The sequence below is a fragment of the Thermobia domestica genome, chromosome 9, assembly GCF_964235325.1.
Source record: "Thermobia domestica chromosome 9, izTheDome1.hap1.1, whole genome shotgun sequence".
Taxonomy (NCBI): domain Eukaryota; kingdom Metazoa; phylum Arthropoda; class Insecta; order Zygentoma; family Lepismatidae; genus Thermobia; species Thermobia domestica.
The window spans coordinates 269,285,661-269,313,497 of record NC_137462.1 but is presented as its reverse complement, the minus strand read 5'-3'; the positions used below and the strand labels follow the sequence as shown (position 1 = coordinate 269,313,497).

At 35.4% G+C, this 27,837-nt stretch overlaps 1 protein-coding gene across 3 annotated transcripts in view; it reads left to right on the top strand.

Annotated features, from left to right (window-relative positions):
• The first annotated feature begins 9,456 nt into the window (after positions 1–9,456).
• Positions 9,457–27,837, top strand: part of LOC145660693 (uncharacterized) — a 56,612-nt gene continuing 38,231 nt past the window's right edge. Inside the window, exon 1 of one of the 3 annotated variants that reach the window (XM_081726042.1) lies at positions 9,457–9,611. The gene's annotated coding sequence lies outside the window, so the exon portion shown is untranslated. Of the gene's footprint in view, positions 9,612–25,485; positions 25,643–25,991; positions 26,124–27,837 lie in introns of those variants that run through there. The other 2 variants (XM_081726041.1, XM_081726043.1) reach the window with 2 other exon arrangements.

The window sequence follows — 27,837 nt, the reverse complement described above, 5'->3', positions numbered from 1 at the left end:
GACGGGCTTCATTTCTGCTGCATCTGTTCTAACTTCTTAAATATTAAATCGCTGGAAACTAGAAATGGGTAAAAGATACGACATACAATATAAGCAATAGTGTGGCGCACTTTAATATTTGTACTTTAATAGTGGAGTGTAACATTAAAATTTTGATAGCTGTAATGCCGTTAATAAATGTATTTCGTTTTTTCTTTTGGAAATAATTTTATATTTTCCAAAATGCCTGTCACTACACCTTTACTTTTAATTATGGGAACGTAAATATGTAAATAATGTAAGAAAGATTACTAGAATTTTACTATGATTTATTGAAATATAATAAAACTCAAAATTACAAAAGTGAGATTTAGATGGAAGACATTTCCTATTACATGGTCAGAATCTTAAACATTTCCTATTAAAAATCACAATTTAACATTTATCCATATTCTAGGATAAGGGAAGGATTGTCACTTAACTTAAGGGGGCAGACTACTAAATATTTCTCAAAAGCTAACCATTTTTCTTTTGCCAGTTTTTCGTAAATGAAAAGAGATAATGAAATGTAACTTACCATAATAATAGATAATGTTATTCCACACCGGAAAATATGAACCGGAAGAATTTTCAGTGTTGCAATCCATAGAAATTACAGTGTTGCTAGAATTTGAATTACTCAAAAATCTAAGTTAAGGCAACGACTAAAAAATGAACTCAACGGTAATGATGACTTATCATGCTGTCTGTGTTCCTTGTTAATTACTTTTTATATAATATTTGTATTTATTCTGTAATAACTTACATACGTTGTTACAAAATAAATAAGCTATTACAAAATAAATAAAAAATATTATTTAAAAAGTAGTTAACAAGAAACACAGACAGCATGATAAGTCATCATTACCGTTGAGTTCATTTTTTAGTCGTTGCCTTAACTTAGATTTTTGAGTAATTCAAATTCTAGCAACACTGTAATTTCTGTGGATGGCAACTCTAAAAATTCTTCCGATTTGTATTTCCCGGTGTAGAATAGCATTATCTATTATTATGGTAAGTTAGATTTTATTATCTCTTTTCATTTACGAAAAACTGGCAAAAGAAAAAATGGTTAGCTTTTGAAACATATTTAGTAGTCTACCCCCTTAACACTTTAACCGAAGCATGGGTCTCTGATAGGGATGCGCACTAGACAAGATTTGTGGCTGTCTCGTCTCGAAAATGTGCTGTAAAAGTGATGTCTCGACTCGAAAAATGTATATTTTTCTATTGGAAGAGCCGTGTCTCGACTCGAATTTTGTCAGGAAAATCCTGTTTGGACTCATCTCGTGTGCATCCCTAGTATCTGAGACCTAGTCGTAAATTTTAAAACACAATGGTGGCACCCCTGGTTGCTCGTGAAAGTTTATTTGGCTCTTTTATTTTATACTTTCATATACCGATACTATATATATATATATATATATATATATATATATATATATATAAACCTTAAATACATTTGAAAGTAAATATAATACAAAATTAACTTATGGGTCTTTGAGACCTTGTGTTTCTCAAAACGTTTCTGAAACTCATGTTTCGGTTAACTAGATGCCCAAAGCAAATTTACAGCAGTCTTTTATATAAATCGTACAGCTGTAGTTAAATTCCTCTTAACCTATTTCTGTTATGACCCACTCACCTACAGAAGTCACGTATCATAAAATAATATTTAGAATTTTACTGTTAAGTAAAAACTTCTGGTTTCTTCTAACTTAAAAAAAAAATAAAAACTAAATAAATCTCTGGTTCTCAACCAGTATAAACAAATATTTAAAAAATATATAAGTTCTTTTCTAGACTGTAATTTACACCACCGTAGTGGATCTCTCTTAGGCCAATTACAACAGGATAACAGTCACATTTATTTTATCTAGACCAGTGGTTCTCCACCTTTTTGGGGGAAGAATATTCTGGAAACAAGAATAATATTTGTGTTTATTTTGTAATAAACGAAAGTTATTAAATTTAAGTTTCTGTTTATTACAAAATAAATGCAAATATTATTTAAAAAGTAGTTAACAAGGAACCAAGACAACATAAGTCGTTAATTACCGTTGAATACATTTTTCTATTTGCTACCTTAACCTAGATTTTTGGGTAATTCAAATTCTGGTCACACCGTAATTTCTATGGATGGCAACACAGAAAATTCTTCCAATTTGTATTTTCGGATGTAGAATAATATTATCTTTTATTGTGGTAAGTTACATTTCATTATCTCTTTTCACTTACGAAAAACGGGCAAAAGAGAAATTGTTAGCTTTTGAGAAATATTTAGTAGTCTGCCCCCTTAAAACAATGGTATGTATATTTTATTTGAGGTTTCCTAAATGATCCCAACAATATAGAGTTCAAATCAATAAAGAATAAAGGGACGGAATAATTAACAACTCCCACAAATGAACCGATTACTGCAGAAAGCAAACCTGTCCACACTTCGTAATATATGCAGGAGAGGCAAAAACCTAAAGAAAATTATCTTTACGAAATTTCCTCCACAACATGAAAATTGAAGGCGTCGCGATGCCCATTGTTATTGAGCGGACAAGTGTTATTTCTGTACTAAACGATCCATTGACCTATTACAAACCATTATTGTCACAAAAAGTGAAATGTTGGACATGTTTGCTTTCTGCAGTAAGCACTTCAAATACAAATTAATAAATGTTCCATCATACCTTCGTAAAAGATATTCGATTTTGGTGCAAAATAACACATATTTTCCCGAGGATTTTTCAATCATCCCCACTGTTTGGGTTTATAATCAATCGACAATTAGAGAGTAAATTTAGTCTCCCCTCCTCTGATTAAAAAAAATCAATTCGAGAAAATTTTGTAATTGTTTTTATTATTATTTTTATAAAACAGTCAAATTGGTAAAGGGGAAGACAATGAAAATAACAAATAACAAAAAATTCCCCGCTTATACAGTGCACAGTATTACTAGTTATTTATAACGTACTATTTAGTATGATAATCACGTTTGATATAGCTACTGATTTCAATTCGAAACATACCGTATGCCCAAGGTGACCAGACGTCCCGTTTTAGCCGGGACAGTCCCTTATTTTTAACCGTTGTCCCGTTTTTTTTCTGATTCTCAAACGGGACGCTTAAATGTCCCGTTTTTAAGCAAACATGACCCAGGTGTCCCGTAATTATTATTCAAAATATAAATGGTCAATGTTAATTCTACACTCTTCCGTACTAACACTCATTGGGAAGGTTCAATCGTGCCTAGAACTTCTGAATATTCAAATGAGAATTGAGTGTTTCGTGGTTCAAGTGGGAATCGAGTGGTAATTCTGAGTGTTGAAGTAGTTAAAAGTATTTTTGGGTAGTACTTAAGTTAGGAACGCTGTGTTATCATTCTTACTTGTGTATTTTGTAAATTGAAAGACACTGCTGAGTCCCAAAATGCAATGTAGAAGTCACCTCCCCCCCCCCCCCCCGTCGCCGATTCGTATGCGTCCCGTTTTTAAAAGTAAAAGTTCTGGTCACCTTGCGTATGTCACTAATTCTAAGCTAACCAGGGACATTGCAATTATCTGTTTTCGCTTGCCTGTTCTGCTATTCTTTGAGGTCAAGATTGTGTTTCAGATGTTAGATATTGGGTTGAAATGAATGTCAAAGGTGGTTGTTCATTTGCATATTCAAGAGTTTCTCTAATTGTTTCTCCCGCGTTTATTGACATTTCCAAGAGTTCGCAATGATGGATTATTGTTCCATCGAATAGTTCCTACAGAGTAAAACAATCATTAAGACCAGAGTTTATGAGGCGTTTCATTCGTCAATTAAACAGCTACTGTACGTGTATGGTTCGTTATGGGATTTCGTAAAATATCATATTGTCTGCAGATGCTTGCTTTATTGTAGTCACGTTTATTATTTCGTTATTTTGAACTGCGTCTTTCAATGCATGTTATTCTTGCCAGTTATACGTCGCCTTTCACCATGGGCGCCTATCCTGGAGGGCCTAGGGAGCGCTGACTCCTCTAAAGTTTCCTTGGTCACTCCAGGATCTGGATATCTAACAACGAAACATAGCCGAACGTTTCTCCCCCCCAGGCCCGTATCCAGGGCGGGTCTAGGGGAGCCGGGCCCCCCTAACTTTTTGCTGGACCCCTAAAATTTTCAAGGCAGACTTGCAAATGAACTATAATACGGTGATGAACTATAATATGGTTGGGTCGGGCCCCCCTACATTTTTGGACTGGCTACCGGCCTCCCCCTCAAAAAAATACAGAACGCTTCGCCGTTGCCTTTCACTTTTTGGTAACTATTGTAATAGAAATAACACTGGCATCGGACAGTCAGAGACAAAAGTTCTTTCCATTGGTTATATTAGTTTCTTAAATAACTTCAAAATGGAAGGATAATTTGAGTAGTTTTTGGTAAATTAAAAAGATTGTAATTTTTTGCACGTTTTCCAGCCTTGAAACTCGGTGAAACGGTGTTGTGTTCCACCGTTAATCCCAAAATAAATTTTACCAAATGGAAAGAACATTTGTCGTTGACTCTACAACGTTATATATTTGTTGGTTCAAGTTTAGTGTCCCTTTTCAGCAACGTGGTTATATGAGACGTGGAATTTAAAGTGTAATCCGAAACATTGTATAGTACTTAAGAGCCTGACTTACTAAAAATAATGCAAAATTTACAAGTTTTCTTTTGCTTGTTTATTTATAAGTGAAAGGATATAATGATATGCAACTTATCACAATCATAGACAATGTTGTTCTACAACAGAAAATATGAACCTGAAGAATTTTCAGTGTTGCCATCCATAGAAATTACAGTGCTGCCAGAATATCAATTTCCCTAAACTCTAAGTTAAGGCAGCGACTAGAGGAACGATCTCAACTGAACTTGGTTACGTATTGTGTTGTTTTGGTTTGCTGTGAATCACTTTTTAAATAGCACTATTATTTAGTTTTAATAACTGTATGTTAAAACTATTTTGTTTATTACAAACTAAATACAACTATTATTTAAAAAGTAGTTTACAGGAAACCAAATCAACATGATACGTAATCAAATGCAGTTGAGTTCGTTGCTCTAGTCGCTGCCTTAACTTATTCTAGATTTCATGGAAATTGTTATTCTGACAACACTTTAATTTCTATGGATGGCAACAATGAAAATTCTTCAGGTTCATATTTTCTGTTGTAGTACAACATTGTCTATGATTGTGGTAAGTTGCATTTTATTATCTCCTTTCACTTATGAAAAATAAGCAAAAGAAAAATTGTAAATTTTGTTATTTTTAGTAAGGCAGGCTCTTAATATTTGAAATCTAAGACTTGAGTGAATTAGGTTGTCCACAAGATTTGTGAAATGTCTCGTCTCATTTTGATTCCCTTGTCGAAAACGAGATCTCTCGTCTCTAACCGTAATTTCTCTCGTCTCGTCTTTGGTTTAAGAGGTACTTATCGTTCTCATCTCACGGGTAACACTAACAAAATACTTTTTTTTTTTTTTTTTTTGCCTGAAACAAACCAAGAATGGAATTCATACAGTCCACTTATATCTTTATTATTGCAAAGGGAAGGGGACAAAACTATAACTGATGAAATTCGTGAAAAAAATTGAAGATTGGGAAAAAGGAATTCAACTGGAGCTGGAAACGGAAGAGGAGGAGGTCATAGCGTTCTTAGACAGAAGATACGAAAGAAGGAAGGAAGGATAATCAGAGAAACGTTATCAGAATGATATCAGAAAAGTTGAGTGTCGGAAAAGTGGCGTAGGCCACTCAATAGAAGGAAACTTCATTAATATTATGGAAAGCAGGATTAGCCACAAAATAATGAGAAAGGAACAGAGGAGAAAGATATAAAAATTTTCCATGAGCAGTTAGAGGGAAATGGATACGATAAAAGGAAATTGAAGTACATAAGAACAGCAAAAAGAGAAAATGAAAGAAAAGTAGAGAGACTGGGAGGAGATAAGAGAGAAAAAGAGAAAACAGCGTGGTATGGGGGAAGACAGAAATAATAAAAAGAATGCTGAAGAAAATTAGAGGTATCTCGACGTACAGGAAAGGAAGCAAGAGGTTATTGGAAGTACTAAGGGAGAAGAAAAGAAGAAGAAGAAGAAGAAGAAGAAGAAGAAGAAGTGACAGGAATAATGAAAAAAGAGTAATACATAGAATCCAGAGCAGTGAATGAGATATGTAGGCTACTATGCCAAAGAAATAAATAAATTAGAATTAAATATAGTGAATTAAACAACTTAAGGATGAAATAAGGCAAGAAAGAAAGAGAAATGCAGTCTAGAACACATACGGAACACTGGAAATGCAGTTAGTTGGAATGAGGAGGAAGTGCTAGACCAAGAAAACAGAAGGATAATCCGGAGATGGAAAGAGGCAAGATTTATTGAAACCAAAGGCGATAATGATGAATTGAAATTCAGGAATAAAAATTGATGAAAAGTGGAATAAGTTACTAAGAAGCCTTAAGAGATAAATAAGTATCTATTTGTTAGTCTTACGTAAATTCAGCCTAATTGGTTATTTCTTAGTTATCGAGTATAGGTGTATACAGTCAACAGAGGAAAAGGAATTTAGCAGGTTTCCCGATGGCTCAGTGGTAGATCGTTCACTCCTGGTCCGTAGGGTCCTTGGTTCGATCCCAACTCACGCCAAGTGAACTTTGTGGTGGACAAACACCGAGTGTATGGATTTTATCGGAGTTCTCCCGTTTTCTCCCACTTTCTTCACTCCATCCTTTCATTCATTTCTCATCATCACGTCTCCCTTAACCTCGGTGCATATACTGAGGAAAATCCGTTATCCGGACAGTGGTATATGTACAAATATACAGAATCGATATGTTTACTACGGAAATTTGTACGGAGTATACGTTATTCCATATGCTACATACGTACTGCCTTTTCCCCCGCTTAGATATTACATCATGCCGTTGCAGGATGTCTGACGTGTAGCAGTCTTCGGTATATTACATACGTATACGTAAATTATTTACTTCAGCTATATGTTATATCTATACGTCTATCTGTATATGAGATTCTGATCGCCTATATACAGTGCGTCCGACTAGCTTTCGAATCCGAAAAAAACGTTATAATTTCCGAACAAATATACATAGGAAAATGAAATTCACAATACACTTACCTTGTTTCATGTTGAATACATGACCGTCACAGTAGGTGCGGAATCTTGGCGGCCACAATCCTTTGGAGATTATCCTGTCACTAACGCACGCGCACCACGCCAAGCAGCAATTCCCCTGGCGCCACATATCGTCTTTGTTTTGACGTGTGCGCTTCTGTTCAACCCTTTCTCGTGTTTAGCATGAAACAAGGTACGTGTATTGTGAATTTCATTTTCTTATGTACATTTGTTCGGAAATTATAACGTTTTTTTTTTTCAGGTTCGAAAGCTAGTGGGACGCACTGTATAATCATACGAAAAGCACACACAGACGAAACACTTATACGAAAAGTATTATAAAGCAAACGTGTTCAGTTATACATTTTGCAGGATGTAACATATAAGTCATACGTTAACTCCAAAAACCATAGGATTTACACATGTACCTTACCTTTTTAAGTATTCCACATACATTTTTCTCTGTCCAATCGTAGGACGTTAAACTCAATATTTAATTTTCATTTTCCTTCCCTTTTTTTAGTTTAATTTCTCATAATTATGTCCTTTAGGCCACACGGGACGAAGAGAAAAATTGAACGTATATAGAGGGAAAATCACAGGATGGACCTAGTAGGAGTTCAAGAAGTTAGGTGGGAAGGAAATGGATCTGTGAATTCCGGAAATTGTACGTTCTTTTACGGAGAAGGAAATAAAAATCGCCAAATAAAAACAGGGTTTTTCGTTCACAAACGAATTATATCAGCAATTAAGCGGGTTGAATTTGTTAATGATAGACTTTCTTTTATCACTCTTAAGGGTCGGTGGTGTGATATTGTTGTTTTAAATGTACATACCCCAACAAAAGATAAGTATGACGATATAAAAGACAGTTTTTACGAAGAAGTGTAACGGATATTTGACCAACTCCCGCGATACCATATGAAAATTCTATTAGGGGATTTCAATGCGAAGGTAGGACGAGAGGATATTTTCAAACCGATTATAGGGACCAAAGTCTGCGTAAGGAAAGTAATGATAACGGTGTTAGACTCGTCAACTTCGTAACATCCAAAAACCTTATCGTGAAGAGTACAAAATTTCCACATCGCGACGTTCATAAATATATTTGGACCTCATCCGACGGAAAAACACATAATCAAATAGATCAGGTTTTAGTAGATAGAAGAAAACAATTGATGTCCGGTCGTTTAGAGGAGCTGATTGTGACACTAATCACTACCTGGTAGCAGATGCTGATGTAAATTTAATAGGCGATGATAAGAACAATAGAAAGAAATGCAGAGGTCTTATTAAACGCTTGCAGGGACATGGGTTTAGAAGTAAATGCAGAGAAAACTAAATACATGGAAGTGAGTCGGGACCGGAATACAGCAAATTATGGATGCGTTAAAATATTAAATAATTCTTTTGATAAAGTGGATACTTTCAAATATCTAGAATCAATATTAACAGGCGAAAATCATATTCACGAAGAAATTAAATGTCGACTAAAAACAGGAAATTCGTGTTATTTAGTTCAAAATCTCTTGTCAAAGCTTAAAAAATATAAAACGATAATCATGCCTGTTGTTCTGTATGGTTGCGAAACATGGTCGCTTACTCTAAGGGAAGAACATAGGCTGAAAGTATTTGAGAACAAGATCCTGAGACGAATATTCGGACCCATGAGGAACGAGAATGGGGAATGGCGGAAACTACATAACGAGGAACTACATAATTTGTACGGTTTACCCAACATTGCTAGGGTTATCAAGTCTAGGAGGCTCACGTAGGCAGGTCATGTAGCCAGGATGGAAGAAAGTAGGAACAGTTTCAAAATTTTAACTGGAAGACCAACCGCAAAACGAGCATTAGGAAGACCTAGGTACGAGGAGAACAATATTAAGATGGATCTCGCAGAAATAGGAACACAAAGTAGAAACTGGATCCAATAGGCTAAGGACGGAAGTCAATGGAGAGTTTTTGTGAACGTGGCATTGAACCTCCGAGTTCCTTAGTCCATAGAGTTAGATAGTTAGTTAGAGGGAAAATCTGTAGATTCCGCGTACAGGCAGCTTTCCTGGCGCTGCACCTGTCACGGTAGGAGAATTGCAAACCTAGAATATCCGTCTTCTGTTTGCAGATTTTCTGGAATGTGGAGTGTCTGTACAGAGAACCAGAGATAATCTTTATCAAAGTAGATAACGACGACTTTTTCCTTTATCTGCACGTACTAACAGAAGACATACAAGATTTCCGTCTATTTTAGGCTGTACAGATTAGTCCTGACTAATCAACAAACTTGGACGCAGCCTGGTACAGAAAATCTTGTGTGTCATACAGAATCCTGCTAAATTTCGCCTCTCCGGATTTTCAAGATGAAAAATCTTTTTTCTCTCTCAGCGTAAAGGAGGCGGTTGATTCGTGCTGGGAATCTAACATGTTAGACTTGACACACAAGCTTAGTGAACAGGTATTTTGCAATATTACTTTTTCTTCTTCGTGATATTATTATTATTATTATTATTATTATTATTATTATTATTATTATTATTATTATTATTATTATTATTATTATTATTATTATTATTATAAGCACGCCAGGAAGAACTTCCCGAAAAATAGATGAAGAAATCTCTGTGTAACCTCTATTCGCTTCATCCGCGACGCTCATGTTTGAAATTAAAGTATATTTCGTTCACTTACTGCATTTTTTTTTAATATAAGAAAATTACCATCATATACGAGAAGGTAAAAGGAGAAAATTTATAAAATGACTTAAAGTAGTAACCTTTAAAAGAGAGAATAATTTAAGAACAGTCATACAACATAAGGAAGCATAGCAAATTTAGAAGAAAAGATATTTTACGGTTATGCATCTAATTATTTCTAACAGGAAATTGCATAAAATATATTATCTTAATATTAGACATTTTCTAAAATTTGGAGATGTTATGCGTAAAACATTCTTTGCTTTATTATGAACAAATATGTAAAAGTTTTATCCAGATAGATCTGGCGATCACAGAGAGTATTGCCAATATACTGGAATATGTATAAAATATCTACACAACAGAGTATACATTTTAAAGGTTCCACATAAAACCTTTCTTTAAAGAAATCAGCAAACATTTTAAGCAAAAACGACTCATTTATTTCTGAGATAATCACGGATATCGTCATATGTTTAGAACACCTGCTTATAGAATATCCTAAGTTGAACTCGGAATAGTAAGTTCCGATATCCCCTACACTTAACAATTCTACGTTATAACAAATCCATTTATTTGGCCCCCTTTTGATAACTTGTCGTTTGTTAACAGATACACCCAGTTCCGTTATATACTCTGTAAAGAAAAAAATATTTTGAAAAAATGAAATGAAATCTTTAAATTTAAGCCCCACTGTTATGCCGGTTAGGCTAAAGGAGACAGTGATTGTGAGAAGTGAATGAAATGGTGGAACGACGAAAGTGGGAGAACCCCGAGAAAACCCACGCACACGGTGTTTGCCCACCACAAAGTTTACTTGGCGCGGGCTGGGATCGAATTCAGGACCCCATGCACCATAGGTGGACGCTCAAACACTAAACCACCGCGGCCCCAAAAATTATTTTGAATACACTATACATTCTGTAAATGGATTGTATCTTTACACGTATCAAGATCGAAGTTAAGAAATGGAATGGAAATTAGTTGTATTTTTATACATTTTAAAAAGTAAAAGGAAGTATTTGCATTTCACATGGATCTCGTTTCATGTTTCTTCATAACTTATGTTCTGAAAACTAGTAAAATTTCCCTGTAGCAGAAAAAGGTCATCCATCATTGATTTTTTTTTTTTTTTTTTAATAGCAAATCTTGTTTAGAAACACACGCTAGACTTACTTCCCGTAACAGGTTTGTAATCCATAACTCGGGAACTAAAGGTCCTCACTTGATTAAATTTCAAATGTTGGTAGACCTTAACAAGCTTAATATGTGTGTCAAGTACCGTGGTGTGCAGGTATTTGATTCTTGAGTAATTCACTATCAAACTTGGGGTTTGGACTAAAGTAAATCTAAACTGTACTTCAGTGGTAAATAACTAGAAAACAAAAGAACTGCACAACATACCATTTCATATACATAGTAAGCTCATGAAAGTCTACCATCATGGCGAATTTAGCTAAGATCGGATAAATTCCATCTATCGCGTTTGCAACCTATGTACACTCATGTCCAAAGTGATTGTCGCATATCTATAACTCTCTTCTTGTAAGAATATAATTTGATAGTGATTTCGCAGGCCACTTTTAATACTGATACTATGTGTATAATCGGAAAATGTATATTTGTGGCGAATTTCATAGGAAAATAATAATAAATACGAAAATTAGGGCGAAGAAAACATAATGTTGCTAAATGGACAAGAAAGTTTTATTTTTGTTTTATTGTTCTTATTTACTGTTCTTTTAACATGAAATTTGCCACATACATGTCTTTGACGATTGTACACGTACTAACATTGTAAGAAATACCGGGCAAATTCAATATCAAATTATATTCCTACAACATATTTATAGACATGCGACAATTTGGACTAGTGTTGTAAATAGAAAAAAAACCGTTCGTTTTTTTTTCAGAAATGTACGTTTTTTTTTAGAAAAAAAACATTGCCTCTCGGTTTTTTTTCTAAATTTCGTTTTTTTTCAAATAGTCATTTGTAACGTATCTTACGTCATTTAAGTCTGAAGTATTTTTATGTAGGTGTAATTACCATAAAATGCAACATAAATTAAACACTAGATACTGATACGGTACACATATTTTACAATTTATATGAGTAGCGTACCTACTAATATTCCGTGTTTCTGTACTGTTTCACCAATATCAACGAAGAAATAAAAGTATAAATGAACATTTGTTTTTTTTTTTTTTTTTTTTTTTCGTGAAAGTAGGCCTTTAATAAGTACGAAAGTAATATCACGAACAGTATAAAATGCAAATAACTTGTCTAAAGGTAAAAACTAATACTAATTTGCCTACTAATATTTTCTGAATATCATATAAATAATTTGTCGACTAAATATATGATATGCATTGCTGGCTCTACCATATGTGCAACACGTGCATTTGCACTGGGGGGCAATATCTGTCATAAGTGTTTTATTTAAAATAAATATTTCTTGTTGGAGATAGACTTCATGATCATGGTAGCTAAATTTACTAAGCCAGGGGGACTATGACGCAAATTGCGTCATTGAAATATTTGGGGGGATTAAAAATCTATATAAATATGCTTGAGGGTGTGTAAAAATTAATCGAAAAGATTTTTTTCATGGAAGAACACCTACGGATAGACAATTGAGGGGGGGTGCGTCATGGACATGAGGGGGTGGGCACCACTGACTAAGCTGACCTTCTATTTGAATACTACATTCATAAATTATGTTTAGGTCGCATTAGTTTAAGTAACATGATCAGTGCTAAAGCAAATGGTAAAATAAATCCCAGAATAATGCTTGATTGTTGTCAAATGCAGGAACTCAATTCTCGAATGCCTGTCCCCTTTGGTTAGTTATCAAAGTTCTGATATGAAAGCTTCTCTTGTCTTTGTCGCAAATAAGATTGTTATCATGGAAGGTGGAAACAATTTTTAAAAAAAAATAACAGATGTAGAAGGAAAATCAAGAAATAAAGGTAAAAGAGCTAGTTGCACTATAATTGCAAACTGATATGTTGAGATTGAAACTCGATATTGAATTCTATAAAAAGGATTACCATCTTTTAGATTTATTTGCTTTATCTTTCACTAACATAATAGATTAATATTTAAAGAAAAAAACAGACACAACAATATTGTATTTGTAGTAAGTATTTAAGCCTTTCTGAGTGCGAGTGTAGTTTCCCTCCCTTTCGTTGTTCATGCTGGAGTAGCATACTTAAAATCGTGACTTTTAAGATTTGTTCTTTCTGGAGAAAGATTTAGGCGGCAAATTACGTCATTGCGCGGGCGACAAATTGCCTGGGGTCGGCCCGATGATATGTACATGCATGTCCACAATGATTGTCGCATATCTATAACTGTCTTCTTGTAAGAATATTATTTGATAATGATTTTGTAGGGTACTTTTAATATTACGTGTATAATCGGAAAATGTATATTTGTTGTAAATTTCAAAGGAAAAGAATTATAAATACGAAAATGAGAAAGAGTAAAAGAAACTGTTGCTAAATGGAAAGAAAGTTTTATTTTTGTTTTATTGTTCTTATTTACTGCTGTTTTGACATGAAATTTGGCACATACATGTCTTTGCCGATTATACACATACTAATATTATAAGAAATACCAGGCGGATTCGTTATCAAATTATATTCCTACAACAACATATTTATAGACATACAATAATAATCTTGGACATGAGTGTACATACAAGACATGAATATAGGATGACATAATTTGAAGTAATGCAGGGTGTTTCAAAATAAATATTAGGGTTTTGAAACTTTGTAGTATCTATTACAATTAACTTACAATTATAAGTATTATCAAATAAAAGAGCAACTCAAACAGTTTTGTACACACGCATGCCATGCATTGTTTCCTCTGTCTGCCGTTAGAAAGAGCAAGTAGCAAAGAGGGAGACTAGAGACCAGAAAGCTTTGTGTGTTTTAACTTTGCAAAGACTGAATCTGTAGTTACAGTGCAACCGTCTGTGTGAATTGAATGTTTTGTGCCATATGGCGGAAAGTTTATGGGCCTTTCTCACCTATTGACTCTATGTGTGCCATGTGACGAATGAAGCTCACATCGAACACTTGAAGCAAAAACTGTTTGAGGTGTTCTTTTATTTGATGTATTGTTTATAATTGTGCGTAAAATGTAATAAGTACTGCGAAGACTTAATTCCCCGATATTCATTTTGAAACACCCTGCATTTCTCAGCATCAGTATTGGAACTAAGATGTAAAAAGGAGAGATTGTGATTGTTTACAACAACGATATTATTATTAGTCAAGACTATAATTAATACAACAACACAAGTTAGTAGTCAAAAAATGTAATTAAATGTACACTCGTAACCCTTTCGGACCCAGGTGGCCAAAGTGGCACATACGGATATGTCAATTTTTTAATCCGCTCCTGTATGGTCACTAATTAAGATATCGGTATATATATATTTCTTGCCAAATATGGTTGGTCCATAGTTTATCATTTTAGTTTCTTTTTCTTCTGTGTGTCGAATTTCCCTCTCAAATTTCACCCAGTCAAAAATTCGAGAATTTTCGAATTTTCTTTATTACTTTTCCCCTGTAGCTTCATTCGTTGTAGAGAGACCTCCTTAAGACTTGTCAGGTAGATACGTCTGATGGATACCTAATTGTTGACATCAATTGGACGGGCTTGCGCGCAGTGTTGCCAACTACGGAAATTAAAATCTCCTTAAATTTGGGCAAAAAATTCGAAATTTTTGTTATAAACCGTACCTATACGTCGGAATGCAAGTCAACTTACGTCAGTCGAACATTTGTTCTTACTGAACAAACTCGCGTACATATCGTTACAGTGGGGTAATTAGGGGAAGCACGAAAAATTCGGATTAAGGTTCTAACTCTTGATTTTCCCCTACTTTTCTCTTCATCGAAATATATTTTTGGTAATTAAAAGCATTGTTTCTTAAATATCGCCATGATACTTGTAGGATATATTAGTAATGTACCAGTGTTTATTTTAAGATAGTTTTCGTCTGTCTGGTAGCAGTGTTGCCACCTACGGAAAATTTTAATTCAATATGTTAGGGGAAAGTTACGTGTTTTGTCTATTATATCCCTCTTGTTGGCTACATAGGAACAAAAGTGCCAGTGTCTGAAAGTCTTGTCTTTACCCTTCACAACGCACTATAGAAAGTTTCAATAGGATAGTTAGGGGAAGTACAGTTAAGGTTTACAGTAGATCTTGTTCTCTAAGTGGAAAGATAACTGTGATTTTTTTTTAGGTAGACTGAAATATTTTTTAATGACCTGCTTACTTTATTAGATATTGTCACAATACTTGAGGGTATATTATAGGGATACCAAAGCTTCTTTTAAGATAGTTTGTGTGTGTCTGCTAGCACTGTTGCCAGCTACAGAAAATTTTAATTTCCGATTTTAGGGAGAAATCTTGTGAAAAAATCCCTTTTTGTCTCTATTATTTCCCTCTTGTTGGCTACATTCGAACAAACGTACCACTGTCTGAAAGCCTCGTTCTTGGCCTACACAGCACACCATAAAAAGTTTCGGTAGAATAATTAGGGGAAGTACAGTTAAGGCTTATAATAAACTATGTTCTGTAAATGTTAAGAAAATTGTGAATTTCTGAGGTAGAATGAGATTTTTTTTTAAAAAAAATCATGCTTACTTTGTTAGATATCGCCATGATACTTGTAGGAAGTATTCTTGGGGTACGAAGGTTTACTTTCAGATACTTTACGTCTGTTTTATGACAGTGTTTCCAGCCAAAACAATTAATTCCTGATTTTAAGTAAAAAAAAATTGGCAAATTTCCCTTTCCCCTCTATTATTTCCCTCTTGCTCGCTACGTTGCAACAAATGTACCACTACCTGAAAGCCTTCTCTTTAGCCTACAGAACGCACCATAAAAAGTTTCAATAGGATAATTAGAGAAGCTGTAGCCCCGGCATATCTGTTGGTTTTTGCTTCTGAGGCGTAAAAAGTGTCAACATTTCATGTGTATGGAAACAGAGATTTTTTTCTTTCTCTCTTTGAATGGAAGCCAGCGACTTTAGATTTTCACTGTACCTTGTCAACGCACCAAAGAATTTTTTTTAGGTGACTTAGACCCATATGGCATCAGTGGTGCTAGATACAAAAATCTTGAAATTCGGTTAGGGATTTTTTGTAAATTTTCACCCCTACATTTCCCTCAGTAATTTCCCACCCACTCGCAACACTGCAATGTAATGTACACCAAAAAATAGCCACATTCCTTTTCTAAAAAACAAGGTCTTAACTATATCAATAGGGTAAGTGGTTTTTGAGCAATAAGTCACTAATTGACAAAGTAGGAAAACGCCAAAAATGATCTGGGTCCGAATGGAATAATCACACGATTTTGCTCGTATAGGTACAAGGAAACAAACGATTTGTAATTTACGAGGGCTTCGATTCAAGTTCTATTGATTATTTCAATAATTTTCAAGATAAATCAATAAATAATAGCTGCCAGAAAAAAAACAGACATTTGAAAAAAAACATGAAAAAGAACGATGTTTTTTATTGAAAAAAAACTTCACAGAAAAAAAAACCGTTTTTTTACAACACTAATTTGGACATAAGTGTACATAATTAGATATAAGGTTTCCAGTTCGATAAAACTAGCTTCAGTAACCAGCAAAACTTACTACGATGATTGCTGCAAGAAATTAAAAACTATTTTTGTTAATGTTTTTTCTTAATACTTATAATTTCTTAGTTATATATCTCAAAATCACGTCTATAATTTATGGCGCCCCTGCTTATTATAATATCTTAACAGCATAAATGTACAAATAACATAAATGTACAGGTCTGGCCACGAAAAAATGGTATCTTACGTACCGGACCATTATCCTTAACAAGGCATCGTTGCACGTTTCAGTGAAATTTCGCTGCACTCAAACCCAACTTCGATGGCCAATATCTTGGAAACTAAACATCTGTGCACCATAGTATGTGTACAAAGCTCGAATGTGTACAAAGCTCGTCAACCTTTACCACCATACCTAATTTCGTCAAGATTGAATTGGGTTTTGTCGATCGTATTTAGCGAAATTTCTTTATTTCATTAAGTAGTAATCCAAATTTGGTGATTAATAAGTCGAGGATGAATGGTCTGTTTACCATACCATATATAATTCGAAAACTTGCTAAATTACACGAGTTCTATTACCGTAACAAATTTTGTCAAGATTGGATTAATTCTGTACTGGAATCGTTTTTTTTTCTTTCTTTCTTTCTTTATGGCTTGACTCTTTAACTATGACGAATGTACGACTTGTTTCATCTCTCTTTTTTTCTTTATATATCCCTCTCTCGTTTGCCTAGCTATGCCCAATGGCGGATCCAGGGGGGCGATCGGGGCGAGCGCTCCCCAGAAGAGGAAACTTTTCTTTTATTTTATGTATATATAAATAAAACCTATCCCAGAGTTTGGAGCAATTAAAAGTAGCTCTAAGTAGCAGTATTACAACCCACCGCCACCCCCCCAGAAGTCGGTCCTGGATCCGCCCCTGACCATGTCACAACGAAAACCGATCCTACTATACTTACATTCAATCTCAACCGAAGCTGAGGACGGCAGATATGAATATAAATACCGTAAAATATGCAAACGAGTATACAGATTAACTCGACATAAACAGCAAGCTAGGGATGACTTTGCAAGAAAATAAAATTCTAGTTTATAATGTGTAACACATATAATAATAACTATAAATTATACAAATTACATTGATCTTACAAATATGTAAAATTTACTATTTCTAATTTTACACGACTTAATGATATTCTCTATCAATGAGCTCAATCTTTTTGTATATTATTCACGATTAATAGGTGGCTCAATCTCTTGTTTAAATATGTTTATGATACAATAATCTTCGACCGATCAATCCACTTTGAGGTCGTCGCTGTTCTGTCATTGAATCACAAATAATCACCCACAATTGGTTCCGTGAGTGATGACACACAGTCGTCCACGTGGATGCGGGATGCGCTCTCACATTTAGTCCTTTCGAATCGTTCCTTGGGTATCTTCCTAACAACGCTCTGTTTCTCGATATATGAAGACACGCAAGAATATTGAAATGTGTGTGAATCCGGAATAATCCACTATTTAAGATGCTCAGCCCACTAAAACGCTGACGATAGGTGGGGGAGTACGCTTCAAAAGCATTGAACTATCGCACTTGATTATAAATATAGTTTTCTTGCACAGTTTAATAATTTTAATGCTCAATCCACCGTTCCTTGATAAGAAGGCGGGGAGCGCGTTTCGACACATAGCCGAATAGTCGAATAGTCGAAAGTCGAATAGTGAATTTGATGGCCAATAATTCAGGAATCAAAGCCCTGCACTGCACACCAAAATATTTCGTACGTGTACCTAGCTTGTGAAGTTCTATATCCACCCAAATTTGGTCGAAATCGGATAAGCTCTATCGATCGTGTATGATATATATTGTCTTTCTGGCATTGATAAGATGAAGAACAAGAAAAAGGAATGGTGTCCAGTATCTTTTCCAGGCACACAAACTGAAGGTCCTCTGGAGTTCACCAATTCCTGCTCCTCCCTCTCCGGAACTAAAGTAAATTAAACTCCGATTGCCTGTTACTCTTGTGTAGGATACATCTTTTAGCAACTAGTGTCCCAGTGGACAGGGACGTACGGAAGGGGGGGGGGGACACGGGGGTCCGGACCCCCCCCCCCCGAAATTTCGACTTTTTAAAAATTTAGCCTAATTTTAGGGGCAATTTTAGCAATTTTAATATAAAATAGCTTCATATTTAGTTTGAACCCCCCCCGAAATAAATTCCTGGGTACGCTACTGCCAGTGGAGTCCCCTCGCCCCCGAACAAAATTTCCTGGAAGAAAGTCTGTTCAGTTGCTTGCAGAAAGTGTTTTTAGCTACATATTCATGCTGAAACAAGAGTGAGACCACACTTTGAAATGAGGTAACTCATACTGATTTTTTTTTTTTTTTTGCAACGATCATACTAACTTATTACTTCCGTTCTATAGTTTGTTGAAAACTTCCGTAATTTATAATTCAATTTGAAGTCGCTGGCTTTTATTTATTATTATTAGTTTTTTAATGTGTCTGTCTTAAAAATTTTGTGTTCATCTTGTTGCCAGGAACGATGAGGCATATCATCACATCTCGAAGAATTCTGGTTTTTTTTTTTTTTTTTTTTTTTTTTTTTTTTTTTTTTTAAGTTAAACCTTCGACCTTAGAAGGCTTATATCTTTTCATTCTTACATAAAAGGATGGTAGGTTAAAAGGATGCACAAAAAATTACCCGCTGCTACACTTGAGGATATTAACTAGTTTGTACTGAATATTGACTAAAAAGTATTTTTGCTGCTTGTGGAAATAATACAAGAAAGTTATATTTCTCCTTGAAGAGGTACACACCCTATTCTAGATTCTTCAATGGGACACATTGTTAACAGTTCTTCATCCATGCGCAAAAGGATGGAAGGTTCGAAGGGGACGCAAATAACAATTCGGAATATTAACTAGTACTCACAGTAAACTGAGAGAAGATTATAAGTCTAATATATTGACAAAAAAAAAAAAAAAAAAAAAAAAAAACTTTTACCGCCTCATCTGGTTGAAATAACGTAAAAAGGGTTATGTATTCGCTTCAGGGAGAGCTCCTCGCGACCTCTTCTGAATCAGCCACTGTTATTTCTATCAGTTAAGTTTAAGTATCAATTACATTTTAAAATATTGCACGAATCATATTAACTTATTTTATGAAGGGAAACCGAGACATTTTGGTGTCACAAAAAATTATTCGAGACTAGGGCAGATGATATGAACCCGGGACTGTCCCGGATTAACTGGGATGTCTGAGATTCCGCATCAAGGTAGATGGGGTTTTCACATGATGGGCAGCTACTGTTAGTTCTTAATTAGACATAGTGAGAGCGCATTACAAGAGATAAAAAGAACTGTTTTTTTTTTATGTTCTGTTCATAATACTTTGTATATTAGCTGCATATTTTAGTTCAATACCTAATAAACATTATAATACGATATTCTTTTTTTAGAGGCCTTGGCTTAATGTACTAAATAAAAATAGAAAAAAAATAATCAAAATTGTAATTTAGAACTTTTTTTTTTTTTTTTTTTTTTTTTTTTGCTTATTGTACAAGTCAAGTTCGGTTCAAGTAACTGTCAGCTCTCCTCGCTGGTCTAGGTTCAGCATGTGCGCCTTTGGTCTGTGTGGTCATGGGTTCGATTTCCGATGGTTCCTTAATGTACGGTAGAAATAAAACTAATCATGGAATTAACTACCAACTAATCACTCATAACAGAAGTGCTGTATATACTCTAACTCATTATACAACTATTTCAGGGCTCTGTGATTTCAAATAATGCCCTGACCTCTCACTTGCAAATAACGCACTTTTTTGGATGAGTTTTGCCACTATTAGCATTAGAACATTATATTTGTAGTTTTATACGTAATCAGTCTGCATATTTTTTTATATTAATGTTTAGGTTTGATAAAGGGTGCAGTTTTTTTTACTATTCGGATCCAAAGATTGTAAAATATACAGAAAAAATTGTGCAAGTCCTTAATTTGCCCATTTTATGTCGAGAACAGGACTCAAACAACCCCTGCGGGGCTTCCAACTAGGGATGGCCGGATCCGGATCTGGCCGGATCCGAAGATCCGGATCTGATTGGGTCCGGATCCTTTGGATCCGGATCTCGGATCTGGATCCGGATTTCGGATCTGGATCCGGATCTCGGATTTCGGATCTGAATCCGGATCTCGGATCTGGATCTCGGATTTCGGATCTGGATCTCGGATTTCGGATCTGGATCCGGATCTGGATCCGGATCTTGGATTTCGGATCTGGGTCCGGATCTCGAATCTCGGATCTGTATCCGGATCTCTAATCTCGAATCTGGATTCGGATCTCGGATCTGGGTTTGAAATTCAGATCTGGATCCGAAATCCGAATCTCAGATTTTGATTCTTATCCAAACCCACATCCCACCCAAATTTATGATAAACTTGAATATCTAAAATTCGCCGAAAGTAATTTCACGAAGTCCTCACAGTGAAGAAGAGAATAGAACATTAAGACGAATATTGGCAAGTCTATTTGTTTCCTTCATTCTACTCTAAAGATCAAATGCTTGGCTTACTTAAAAAAGAAAAATGATCCGGATGAAAGTTCCAATGTCGAATCTAGGTCCACTCGGTTGCAGGACCGAGATGAAATACATGCATATATATATATATATATATATATATATATATATATATATATATATATATATATATATATATATATATATATATATATATATATATATATTTGAAACCGGAGTACAAAACTCGAATATTTAAAATTCCTCAATACGCCTATTTCATTGACAGTTAAGAAAATATAAACAGTTAAGACAAGTATTGACTAGTTTTTACGTATATTTATCTTGCTTACTCTGCTCAAAATATCAAATGTATATTTTACAATTAGATTTAATAATTATTTAGTAAATCACAATATGAGCACCGAGAATAAACTATGAATTTTGGTGCCCCTTATCTAGATTTGAAATTTCGGATTCATAGAATCAGGCTGAAATTAAATATTTGCGATCTGGAAACCGAAACATATGCTAGTACCAAGATCGTAGCTGTTTGTACCCAGGTAATGCAAGCGGAAGGCACATGCACTAATTCCGCATGTAGTTTGGGGAACACGAGAAACTAAAAACAGATAAATATTCTTTTTCAGGGGTAAGTCGCGCTTTAACATGACTTTTCATGAGTGTTGTGTTCAAATATGAAAACTCTAATGGCGACTTGTTTGAAATAAAGGCCTTTTCATTTTTAACAATAAAGTTAGGTACTTTCACATTGGGGAAAAATTAGCAAGACACATTCCACTGATTAGGGTGCTGATTCTTATGGAAGCTTTCACTTGAACCGGAAGATTTCCTCATGTGGGTATCGGATTGCCGCAATTCACCTTGCTGAAACACGTGGTTTATCAGGAGGTCGGCCAAGATTCATTTGAACTTAGCCTGTAGACTGCTTCTGGTCTCAATTATTCCCATATAACAAGACTAACCATATACTGTATAAAGTTGGTTCGACATGATTTAAAATATCACTAATTGACCTTAAGGGGATAATTCGTAAATCAGAAGAGATGTGAAAGTTAAGTGTTAAAATAAATCCGATAATTTCGGAATGAAGAGATTTATATGCAACCTAAAGATAGCAATAAAACTCTTTATGTAACATTTTCAAAGCTAAGATTAACAGTTATCTTCTTGAGGAGGGTTTACGACAGCATAGAAAATTATAAATCCAATTATTATAAGTAGTACCTCTGACAGCCCCGCATTTCACATCATCATCGTCCTTCATCCTGACAACTGGGCAATTCACTTACCCACAATGACTTTTCAGCCGTATCAGCAGCATCAATATCTCAGTTTGGCTTTGGGAATCATGCTTCGGTGAGCTTTGACTATCACCATCAGCAGCTATCAGAGAATCAGAACTTATTTCTGTACTAAATAATATGGATAACTATAGCTTTTCGTCTATAGAAGACGGAGAGTGTATGGTATTATCGCAGGAAATATTTGATACATAAGACTTAGATTGTCAGTATTTAGGAGCAACTTTTAAAATAATCAGTTACTTTAAATATACTACAGATTAGCCGATAAAACCCGACAGCCATAGTCGAGTGGTCTGCGGCATTAGGCTGTGGATCATTTACTGTGAATGTCTTGGATTCAAATCCCACTTCGGGCATAGGTGTTTTTAACTGTCCTAGTTTACTTCTATGTCTGTGTGGTGTCGTGATGGTTACAGTGTAATCCGTGCAAAGCGTTCAACAGGTTAAATAATCTGATAAAAAGCTGTTACCTTTTTATATATAAAAAAACAGTGGTTAGCGCGTGCCTTCAGTGCCCGTGGTCATGGGTTCAATTTCCGGAGAGGCACTCAACAATTTCGATGTTGACCCAGCATCGTGAGGACAATTGGGGAGTTATCTTAAGTAAGAGGTAGCGAACTCCAGTCTAGAAAGCCGGCATTAGGGACTTCGGGTGTCGATGCGTTGACTACACCTTCCCACTTTGAACGTAAGTCCGCTGGTAGGAACCAAGGGACTGGGTGCCAAGAATTTAGTTTGTTTTAATTATCATAAATGCCTTCTTTATTATTAAATTTTTCCAATATTTTCTTTTCAACCAGTTTGCGAAATTCAGAGCTAGCTACTTGTTTTCTTTTTAATTCATGTTCATAGTTAGCACAACTAATCACAAGGAAAAACAATCTTTTCGATAAAATTCGCCTCGCGTCTTTCGTAGCTCTAAGTTTAGTTATTTTTAGCTTTTTTTATTTAAAGCTGAATGGCGTTTTATCACCTTCCCCTTGCTTTCCCTATTTTTTTCTGGTTTTACCTATGCTTCTTTTGCACGGACATTGCGCCTATATGCACATGCTTAGTGTGTTCGTTTACAAGAGCGGGCCATTTTCCTGCCACTATAGAAAGTAAGAGTGCCCTGTATCAGAGAAATATTAATTGACGTAAGTGAATATATCTGTGATGAAGTCATAATTTATCAGTTTTGGCATCGTACATAGTTTCCTCATCCTCATTAGTCTCTTCACCCCCGCTTCCTGAATTCCAGTTCTAGTATTCTTTCTTGATGGGGGACTGATGTCTCATGTAGACTTATTAACTATAACATCAGCAATAAAGAAAGTGGGGTTTAATTTGCACTAATTTTAGAACATCACGTTAATTAAATAATAATAATAATAATACGGAGCGAGCTCAGGCTACTTGTTAGGATTCTTGCTTCGCAATTGGATAATACCGGGTTTGATTTCGGAGACCAGCCATCCTGACTGAGGATTTTCCAGGGTTGTTCCTCAGTTATACTGGGCAAATGCTAGGTTAGTACCTTGATCTAAGGCTCTGGAGACTTTCCTTCCATTCCTTTTCCAATGTTTTCATCTGTTGATTACTACAGTGTAAAGTGGCCTCTGAGGATGTATCTGGTAGCTTATAGTAAATAAACAATAACGACGTAATATATCTTCACGAAACGTGTGGGTTAATTTAACTACAGCCTTACAGTCCCAATAGATAGCTAAAGTTTTAATATCAATTTCCTGACTTTTAAATACTATTTTCATATTTTTTCAGCTTTCAATTTTCTCATGTATGTTCCACCGAGAATTAAACCTGAGATCACATGAACAAATGCGAATATGTTAAATATTTTTGAACACTTTAATATACAAAACAAAACGCTTCAATGATACGATGCATAGATATGTTTTGGTTACGTCCTGCAATGTATGATTAAAGAAACCTGGAGGGTGAAGAAAAAATAACAAATCTCTTTTATATTTACTCCTTCAACAAACTCCTGACCTCAGAAGGGCAAGCCATAAGTTAGGTAATAAAGTCATACAACGAACACTTTTATTAATACTAATAATACTACACAACCATATCGCTCTTCTGAAATTCTCGTGTGTATGTTTAAAAATCTACTGTTGTTCCACGCCAACCAGTCTATATTTTTTGCTGTACCTTCGAAGTGAAAGATATTCATTATTACATTTGTTGATGGTTGGACTCTAGTAAGTCAGAAACTACTATTAATAAAGAGTTTGTTTTGTCCAGTATTCCTGCGATTAGAAGGGTCTATCTAAAAGATATTTCATTTGTATATGAGAAAATAAGAAAGTTTATTTTCTAAGAATAAAATAAATATTTTCAATGTGAAGTTAACATTAAGTTTCGAAGAGGAGCTAAACAGAAGAATTTGTTACCATTTACATCAGTTTTCAGGCAATTCAGTATACTCTGAAATGGGAAGAAGGCAAACTTGGAAATATTTTACTAAAGAGGCTTCGATGAAAATATTGCAAGGTTAAAATAAAATAAAGAACAAAGGTAGCACAAACGTGTTATGGAAACATTTAAAAGCACAGCAACCTACTATATTAGTGAATCTGAAAAAAAGTTTTGACGAATTTTAGATATTCAATTTTATCATCACTATCTCAGATGCAGGTTTGGATACGAATCAAGATCTGAGATTCGAATTTCGGATCCAGATCCGAGATCCGAGTTTCGGATCCAGATCCGAGATCCGGACCCAGATCCGAGATCCGAATTTCGGATCCAGATCCGAGATCCGAGTTTCGGATCCAGATCCGAGATCCGAATTTCGGATCCGGATCCGGGATCCGGATCTGAGATTCGGATCCGAGATCCGGATCTAGGTCCGGATCCGGCAAGATCCGGATCCGGATCTCACTGGATCCGGGATATCCGGATCCGAAAAATTTTGGCCATCCCTACTTCCAACCCGTTCCTACTACTACTACTACTACTACTACTACTACTACTACTACTACTACTACTACTACTACTACTACTACTGCTACTACTACTACTACTTCTACTACTGCTGCTGCTGCTGCTGCTGCTGCTCCTGCTACGTATACTATGGATACGTATAGTAAAACTGCACTTTGCTTACGACTATGGTTATTTTAACACGAATTAAAGTTATGTATGGTGTGGGAAATCTTGAGGGTGCGCCTGGTACCACTGAAAGAACAGCTGAACGTCGATTAAGAAAAATCGAATCAAGCCACGCACAGCACAGGTGTCAGTAGGTTGACCGTCGGATTGTGTAACCTTGAATTTAATGATGACACTTGTATTGTATACGGAAAAACACTATCAGTAAGTAATGTTGAGAATGAACCCTCTTTATAGTTAGTAAAAAGTAGTGTTACTCTTTTACATAATATAATGGAGTTGTCACTCGTAGTTTATAGGTCTTTGTGTACATAACAGGTGATAATGACCAACCTGACCTTTACAGGTGCGCCTGATTGATATTGGCATTGATATCAATTGCGCAATGACATACGTGAATTTTTTTCTTTTTTTTTTTTTTTTAAATACTAGAGTAAGGATAAGCGATAATATCTCTTGTGCATAAACAAGAACGGCAGTTAACAAGTTATTTAGTACCAGCGTTTCACAGATGTGTAAGATGTCGGAAGTTTTTCTCTGTGGTTCTAGTTAACCTTGTATTTTACTTTAGATCTCTTACTTAATTAAGAAAGCAAAGTGAAGGTGAGATAGTGAGTAACAGTTCCGGATATTCGTTTCACCGTAGTGGTCTTGGAAGTGTACCGATTGATGGTCGTTTCAGTTCGTAAGTTGGAAATTTGATATTTTGAGGAGGAATGGCATAAAACGTTGGTTAATTTAAGATAGAGTAGTGTGGAGAATAGGTTAGGTTAAGGTAGGTTTAATCTGGACCCAATATATAACGCTTAAACTCACATACAGAAATAAAATAAGATCGTGTAATTTCCTTCCGTATTTTTCAAAATAAATACCTGTATCACGGTATTGGTATAAGCCTGCCAAAATTTAGGAAACTTAGATAGAATGTGATTGCCTAAGGATATACTATCTGCAAAGTAACACACAGTATCAAGGTGTTTTTCCTTCTCTTTGGAAGTGTTGAAATATGTGAAGTGGAAATCAGTGCAGAAAAATCTGCGTGAAACGTGATGATTGTAATGCACGTATCACGTTAGTCAGAAGAAGAGAAGGAATTGAAGCTTTAAAATGGGTACTGGAAGAGGATATTACGCGAAACTGTGAAACAAAGCACATGAGTGAATTGTAAAACAGTGCAATAAAAGGAGAAGTATCAAAATTTAGCCCAGTACGGAGAAAACACGGCTTAAGTTTAGAGTTGCCCCTCCAGTCTGAACGTGCCCTTGGACTTTGCAACATACAAAAAACAGTCCTTAAAGTATTAAAAATTGCTACATTTCACTTAACTTTAGTACTCCGTGGGCTTCGCAAAAATTTAAAAGGTTTTCTTCATTATTTTTGAGCATCCTTACACCTGTTCGCCATATTTTACAACTACCATGCTGCTGAAACCTTCCGCGAATGCTTCCGCATCCGGCAAATAGTACTAACTCCCACATGTCTTTTCTCGTATTAAACATAACTCTCATGCTGAACTTACATTCCTAAACATCAAATAAAAACTTCAAATTATCATTTCTTACCTCATTTCTCCTGTAAATTTTCCTGATTTTTATAAAAAGCGGAGGGGTAACTCTAAACTTAACCCGAAAACACACGCATTTAATTGTGTGTGTGTGTGTGTGTGGTGAAGTAAGAAACTAAACATGAACTGGTGTATACCGAGTAAAACTGTCCGTAAATAGTACCCGTCCCATCGCTTTCGTCGTACTATCTCCCTGTACCTGTTACCTAATTTTGCTTTGTATTGCTTTGTCAGGTTCCTTTTCTAGAAGCAAATCTCCGTGTAATCATCCTAGCAATTGTGCCCTCTCCTCTGGCAGAACTTCATTTGTCTTTCTGCGATGAGCTCTTGTAAGTCAAAGGTTTTCTGCAGGAATTCTTCAAAAATTTTCTGCAGATTGAACACTTGTGAGTCTTAAAAATACGCTTTACACGACATAAAAAATAGTTCAAACTTTATGCGAGTTATCCGTCCATTTAAGACATCTACAGATAGCAGGCATGTTTCTAAACTTTTCTGTGGCTTTTTTTTTTCTCCTGTAGCATTTTTTCTGCACAGGCGTAGCAAATTTTCTGCAACCATATCGCAGATCGCGGCATGTTCTGCTATGGGGCTCTGGCATAGCGGCTAACGCGCGCGCCTTTGGTGTGATCAATTCCCGGTTTGAGAGCATTGAAATTTGAACATATTCCAGTGGTATGGATTCTATCTTAAACAGTAGGTCCATGTCCTATTTAGCCTTGGTGTTGAAAAGGAATGCTAAACTTCAGCAGACAACAAACCCTAGTGAGCTCCTCCGTGGCTAAGCGGTTAGCGTACGCGCCTTTGGCGTGGGAGACCCGGGTTCGATTCCCGG